Source organism: Vidua macroura, chromosome Z (genome assembly GCF_024509145.1).
Source record: "Vidua macroura isolate BioBank_ID:100142 chromosome Z, ASM2450914v1, whole genome shotgun sequence".
In the NCBI taxonomy this organism is placed as follows: Eukaryota; Metazoa; Chordata; class Aves; order Passeriformes; family Viduidae; genus Vidua; species Vidua macroura.
Window position 1 is genome coordinate 47808039 of NC_071611.1, and position 7899 is coordinate 47815937.

A 7899-nucleotide genomic window follows, 5' to 3' on the forward strand; every position below is an offset into this window, starting at 1 on the left:
AAAAAAAAACCACAAAAAAAAAAAAAAAAAAAAAAAAAAAACAAAAACCAAAAACCAAAACCAAAAAAAAAAATCCAAAAAAACCCAAAAAAAGAACCACAAAAAACAAACAAACAAAAACACACACACACAAAAAAAAACCACAACCCCAAAAAAACCCAAAAAAGCCCACCAAACAAAAAACAAAACAAAACAAACCCAAAAACCCCAACAAACCAAACCCAAAAGCAACACCAGAGATGCAAGTGACCACCAGAGGTTTGCACTTGGATATACTGTGGATTCAAAACTCGACACCTGAAATCTCACTCTGTAACTGGGGAAGGGACCAGCCATCATCCCTTCCCAACAATTTTGCCAGATGTTCAGGATTCAAAATACATCTTTGGCCACCTTCCTCCTTTTTATTATTGTGAGTAAATACTGCAGTATGTCAGGCAATGAGTAGTGTTCATTATTTCTTTTATGATTGAAGAATTACCCTGTGACACTGTCAGCTGGGAGAACACAAGATTGTGAGTACACAGATTAATCCTGTCTGCTGGCATTCTCACCAGATGCAATCTGAACCATCAATCTGGCATCAGTCTGGAGAAGACTAGAGCTTCCTGCCAGGCAAAGCTCTACAGTGGACCTCAGAAGTGCAACAGCCCAAGGGAGTATCCATTGCATACATTTTCCCCTGCTGCAGCTTACAGCTGTAGCTGGGCAGAAGTTGCTGCAACTTGCCCTGATCCATGGGCACCCGCTTCTCTTCTCCCTTGTGTTGACCACTGCCTGTTCAGACCTCTGTTCTGCAAGACATGCTCTAAATGCACCTGCAGTCTGCAAATGCTCTGCAGCTCCTTGGCAGCTTAAGGATGGCCTTGACCTGCGTTTTTCCACATGCTTGCACTTGAGGGCTGAGTGATCAAATTCCAAGCACAGCAGATAAAACAGCATAAAACTACAGATTTACTTCTTGCCCAGTAAATTCTTGGCCTGGGGCACACCAAGCCCCATTGCTGGTGTCAGGGATAGGATGAGGCTGTGTGACTGGGCTGGGTAGGCAGAGCTCCCTTGCTGCTGCAGTACTGTCCCCTCCTGCTCTGAGCTGACACAGATAACCTGGGTGCTGGCAGCAGCAGCAGGAATGCTGTCCCCAGCATACTGATGTTCAGTCTTGTTTATCTGGGAATAAAAATAATAATAAAAAAAAATTAGATTTCTCAGTCTCTTTTTCCCTGGAATTTGTTTCTGAATGAATAAATCTGTACTAGGCCCCCAGTTTTTTATACCTTCTAAAAACAGTGTTGCTAATTCCATTTTGTGTGGGACTGAATGCTGTCATCACCCTGCATTTAGCACCACGCTGGAGAAAAAGGGGTAGCACATATGCCAGCTCCCCCCTTCAAAGTGACAGCTGCTCTTGGTGAGATTTTGTGGAGGAGGCCCCTTGACTTCTGCAAGAGAGGCCTGGTCTTCCCAGTCAGCCAATTGCTAAAGTCCCTGAAGATACCCCAGAGTGAATTGATGTAATAAAGGACACAATAAGGATGCAGTAATGTAAGAGAACTGGGGAAATCATTCTTTTTCTCCTTGCATTTTGAGGGGATACTGTTCTGTGACGCTGCATTTGCATAGATCTTTGACAGCAGGGTCACCCGGCCGTGCTTAGCCACCTTTCCACACTGTCACTGGTTAACATTCATATGTCTCCACTTTCTCCTACACATCTGCAGGTGCAGCATCCTTCTGAAGAAAAAACAGGGAATAAAATTCTCTTTAGTGTTCTGTTTATCCAGTGAATTTATTCTGTTTGTGTGCAGGCACACAAACTGCTCAGCACTTCCCCATTAGTTAAATTGCCAGAAAAGGAAGATGCATGTTTATACATCAACACTAAAAGCAGAAATGTGTGGCCTTGATGTTGCCTGCTGCTTCTGACTTCAGAGCCCACCTACTGTGCAGGTGTAATTTTTTTCAAATTACCTATTCACTACTTGGATATGTATGAATTAACACCAGGAGGGAGCCACAACAAGTACCACTGAACAGAAAGGCACCAGTCACCCTCGGTGAAACCCATCCTGTTTCTTGGAACACATTCCTGTAACCTTTGCTTTCATTTTTCTTAAAATGTGTAGAGAGAACTTGGTAGTCTCTGAGAGATCTCATTTGCTTTGAGACAGAGATATCCTCTCTTAACTCACAGAAGCTCTGTTTTTTACTCCAACACTGCGATTATCTTGATGTGTACTGGCAGATCAGAGCAGAACCAGAAGTTCTGAAAGCAGCTTTCTCTTAAGTAGCCAGATGCTAATGCAAAGCTTTTCCTTCGGGAGCTGTCAGGTAAAATCAGGTCAACAGTGGGAAAAACCCTACCTTTGAGTATAACTGCCATCCCAGATTCTCCTCCAGGAAATACATAGCCAAGGGTCCAGCCAGGTCCTGGCACCTCTGGACAGATGCTATTCTTGCTGCTGTCTGTCCAAGAAGGCAAAGCAGTGCATAGAGAAGAAATGCACCGCTTATAGACACAAAGGCTGAGCACTCTTGTAACAAATGGATTTGTGTGATTTATATATTACATGGCTGTGACAAATAATCAGGCCGTATGTTAGGCACTTCAGCAGGAACCACCCAAACCAACAGAAGATGAGCTAGGAACTGGGAACATGCAGCAGTAACCAAATGTGAACTGGCTTTGGAGCCAGATTTTGGCAAGGCCCATTTAACCTTATTCTAGTGATTGGAAAAAGTTGTGTATGACACCAAAAACCCCAAAACAGATAAAGAAAACTTTCAAATTAAAAGCTATCAAAGACTGCTACTAAGAATGGCAGATGTTTTTCTTCACTTAGATGAATGTAGCTGCATTCAGTAGATATGTACAGAACATATCTTCAGTAGATATGTACAGAACATATCTTCTTGCCTGATGATGAGCTTCTCCACAGAGGAAGCTATTTTTTTCCCCTGTTGTCATCGACCTACACACAACCAAAGCTTTGCAGGCACCTCCCTTTGTTCTGGCAGGCCTGACTTTAAGCCTCATGTAGAAGATTATCGTCACTTCGCTTCCAAGGCAAGCACACAAAATGAGGCCTGAGACATGGGGCACAGCTTAGCACCATGTGGTTAAAAAGATGCAGACCTTACAGGACTGGATACAACTGAGAGGAAAGGGGGAATAAGCCTGGTATGGCTGGGTAAAGAGGTACAAGCTCATGTGTCTTTCCTGTCACAACTGTGGGTACCCCCGGTTCATAACAGGACCAGCCAGAACCATTCAGGAGGCAAGGAGATTAGGATTAGGATCTGGTCTGTATCAGTATTTGCTGTATCAGGGCTGCTTGGGACCTTTCCCACTGTGCAAAACCACCCCACAAGCAGTTCAATGCTGGCAGCAGAACTGTGCAAAAGGACTTCCAGGTTTGTAAGATGATTCAAGTTTCTTTGTTCAAGTCTTCAAGTCTTTATTTCAAGTAATGATCATTGCAAATTGTAGACAAAGTTTGTGGCCTGGGTTGTCATGAAACTTTTTCCCATGGAGACAGTGCTGCTCCTGATTTGACTTCTCTGGGCTCTCAGCAAAAGGCAGCTGGATGTTGCAATTGGATCTCCAGAGCTTTCTGCCTCTTTTCTCTTACTCCTTTGCTGCTACCGGTCCCTCCAGATGAAGTCAGCCCCTCCCAATCCTTCCTCTAAACCAGCGCCCTGGCAGAAGAGCTCCGCAGCTCACACAGGAGCAAGCGGCGAGTCATGGTGCAGGATCCCAGGAGCAGGGGGCTGTGCTGTGACACTCAGGTTCATGTCCCCGCAGCAGGGTGACCTGCAGGCAGCACGGAGCCATGACCTTGCCTTGGGGCCCTGCCCTGCGGAAGTACACTACTCTGCCCTGTTGCCACGGCAGGAAAAAGCCAGAGGAATGTGCCTGAAGTGCTGCATGGTGCGGCAGGGATGCCACCCGCCCATCCACAGAGCATACCCCAGAGTCAGTGAGCGGGAGGCAGGCACTGGGGATATCCCTGGGCTTTTGCAGGCCTTGAAGAGAGCAATAGAAGAAAAAGCATAGAAGTATTTGAGCTGAAAGGGACCTATAAAATATTATCTAGTCCAGCCCCCTGCCATGAAGAGGGAGAACTTTCACTTGACCTGATTGCTGTAAGTCCCCATACAAGCCACCCTCACTGAAAAAAAAAAAAAAAAAAAAAAAAATTCTTCATGAACAGTCTAAATCTACAATCAATTTAAAAGCCTTATCCCTTCTCCTGTTATTACAGGCTCTGATTAAAAAAAAAAAAAAAATCTGCCCCCATCTTTCTTGTAAAGCCCCCTTTAATTATCAAAAGGCTGCTCCCTAGAGCCTTCTCTTCTCCAGGCTGAACAACCCCAACACTCTGAGCCTGTCATCATAAGAGAGGTGCTCCAGCACTCTCATCTTCTCCATGGCCTCCTCAGGACTACTCTAAATAGGTCCACATCTTTCTTCTGGGGACCCCAGAGCTGAACACAGCACTCCAGGTGAAGTCTCACCAGAGCAGTGTAGAACCACCTCGTTCAACCTGTTGGCCACAATTCTTTTTTATGCAGCCCAGGGTACAATTGGTTTTCTGGGCTGCAAGCACACTCTGAAATAAATAAAGACAGAACAAATTCCTAATATCATTAATCTGGGTTACTGCAGTTTTGATAGTAAGGAAAGCTATACCTTATGGAAAGCTATCAAATCACTTTAATAGGTCCTGTAAATCTGAGAAATAAAGATGTCAAAGACAGCATGTTTCTGTCCTGCTGGCATCCCTGCAAGCAGCATTTCTATGGAGAGACATGGGCTGGATTTTCTGGGGAGTTGCACAGTGCCTGGACTCCCTGCCAGCGCCTGGGAACATGGTGCCAACAGAGGACACCTGCAATCCAGGGTACCCTGGCACAGAGCCCCACACACCATGCACAGATGCAGTAGATGCACAGATCTACTGCCACTCACCAATCTGCAAAAGCCTTCTTCATCTGGCCGAGCCCCGAATCCTGACAATATCTTCTGACCTTTCTTCTTGCTTCCTTCTTGGCCAAGCAGTCCTCATCCCAGGCACCACTCTCATGATGTGGGGACATGCACTGCATATTTTTTGTTCTTGTGAGTGACCCGGGGCTGTAGGATTCAGTCTAGCACAATCCAGGTCTGCTCACACATGCTCTTGTCCCATAGATGCTCAGGGCTGCCACAACCATGCTGAAGAGCAGAGTCACAAGCCCAAACTTCCACTCTTCCTGGAGGAGCTGACATGATGCATGCTGAGCTTGGAATAAGCAGACAGGAGAGCTGCTGTGGGGCTGTGCTTCTCTGTGTCCTCCCTGGCCAGAAAGTGTCTTGCGAGGTTTGATTCAGAAGGGCTAGAACAGCTACTGCACCTCCACTGTCCCAGCCACCTTCAACTCCACAAGACCACACACCCAGATAAGCCATGTTTTGCTGTGTGGCATTGCATTTTCATGTGGATATGTCCTTGCAGTGCTGGTGGTGACCACACGCTGCTCTTCAGCTAAGAAGTGGTTGCCCAGTGAAAATACATGCTGCTACTGTTCTGGTGAAAATACTGACCCCAGCACATGACCTACCTGACCAAGAACCTCCCATTTGATTAATATTCACATCCTTTCCTGGATTATGCCATGCTCCTTGAGAACTTTCCTTTTCTTCTGGGAATACAGGGCTTGTAACTTCCTTCTTCCTCCTCATACTTTGATGCCTAACTACAAATGTCTTGTCACATTACTGGTGAACTTTCATTCTGTTGCAACCTGATGGCTTGTTTCAGTAGGTATTCTAGATGTTTACAATCTCTTCCAACTTCCAGCTTTGATTAAAATCAGACTTACAAGTCATTAGGCATGATGGATGGACAGGTGTATTCATGTGTAGCAAAGTATTACAGTCAAGCAGTGGGTTTTTTTGTAGGGAGAAAAAGACTGAAAATTAACTATGCCAAAAAAGAACATCACAACATGATGAGGTTGGAGTGGATTATAGTGTGACTGGAAAAGTGAGATCTCCAAGGACTCCTTACAGGTTGGGCTGGAGTGTAGAATGCAATGGTGAAAAGCTGGAGAGGGCTGGCATGCAGTGTGAGCAGCCAGATCTTGCACAAACACATGCTCATTTTTACTTCTCCTGTAAGGTCTATATTTCTCTTTCCTCACTCATGGGTTCATTAGGATACCTTACCTCTATGTAAAAAATAGGTGTGCAGTTACCTGCTTGGATCTGTAAGTCTGTATTTACCCTTTCACACATTGTACACTTGAGTGGTGCAGAGTGTGAATGATCCCTTCCAGCATCAGGGCCTTTAATCACAAAGCCTTGCTCTTCTTCCAGATACATGTTGAGACCAAGCAAGACAGTGGTTCCATGGAAAAAAACTGCAATATTTTTATTGGATTCACATAAAATATAGCAGGCATTCATGGTGGGGAGCTACAGTGGATGCATGGAAAAATGTGTTAGACATTTCCAAACTCTGATGTTTTTACTGAACACTGTGCTGTCACTTCTTTTGCTGTTGATAGACAAATTTGAAAGATGGCATATATGATAGTGTCATGGGAAATCAAATTGACTCTGCCTTGAGTCACAACTGAGGTCTGGTTCACAATGCATCAGTTTCCCTACAAGTGCTCAGTTCAAAACTGAAAGAAGGGAAAGACAAATTTCACTAGCACAAGTCTCCAGGTATTTTCTAACAGTAGAGAAACATGGAAACTTTGGACTGACCTGCTAGCCCTGAAGAATGGATTTTCTGTTGGCTCACATTGTGGGTTGCCTTTTACCAATTGATCCATAAAAGATGTCTGAAGAGCCTGAAAGTTTTGAAAGATAGGTTTAATCATTGAAGAAGGCAATTATTGAGCTATGCTTGTTTGAGTGTTGACTGAGAATATCAGTGCCATCAGTGATGGTGTCATTATAGCATCATGGACACCGGCATTGACATCATGTTGCTCACAACATCGTATTTAAACAAAGTACAAGGCGACTATTGGACTGACTTGCAGAATGTCTCAGGAAGAAGTGAGAAACATCTAAGTGAACAGAAAAGAGGAAGCAGATGTTTCTGGTCATGCCCTTTGGCAGCAGGATAGCTCATTCTCGTCGCTTTTGCAGCCCACCAGGCAGCACCAGAGGGCTGAGGACAGTACGAGTAGCTCATGTACACATGGGGCTGTGGGTGTGTGGGTGTGTATGTTGGGGGGGGGGGTGTTACAAAGTAGTTTTTACCGATGAGAAGAATGAGATTCACTTTCTCCCTGCAGTTACTTTGCTTTCGTGAGACCAAATGAATAGTGGCATTAAGGGCTACTAGCAGGAGATATTTATTGCACTTGAAAACCACTTGAGTGTTGTACAGTGTATGTGAAGCACTCTGCAGCCCAGATACATACAAGTCTGACAGACCACAAACAGGATTTTGCCCGGTGAGCTGTCAGTCTCATCCTGTGAATCACCAATCACTCACAGCTGACTGATTACTTTCCAGTCAGCTGTGAGTGAAATGCCAACAGTGCCCAGGGGAACAGCAAGGTTAGTACTGTCTTCCTGACTGTCCCCTGCTCCTGCAGTAGGGCAACTCTACAAAACCTCCATCATCATCTCTGCTGGCCAAGACAGGATAGGCTTCTTCCTGTAGAACCAAGGCAGTTTCTTTCCAGGCTCAAGGACTTACTAGTTATAAGAAACATATGTAACTAACTTTGAGAGATGTTGGATGGTGCCCAGACCTGCATGCAAAGGCACTACTACTGGCTTGATATTGAACGTGAGGAAAATCTTTCCTCAGAAAAGTGGATCAGTTCTGGGACAGGGCACCAGAGAGGTGTAGATCACCATGCTGGGTAGCTTTCAAGACTCAGTGGGAC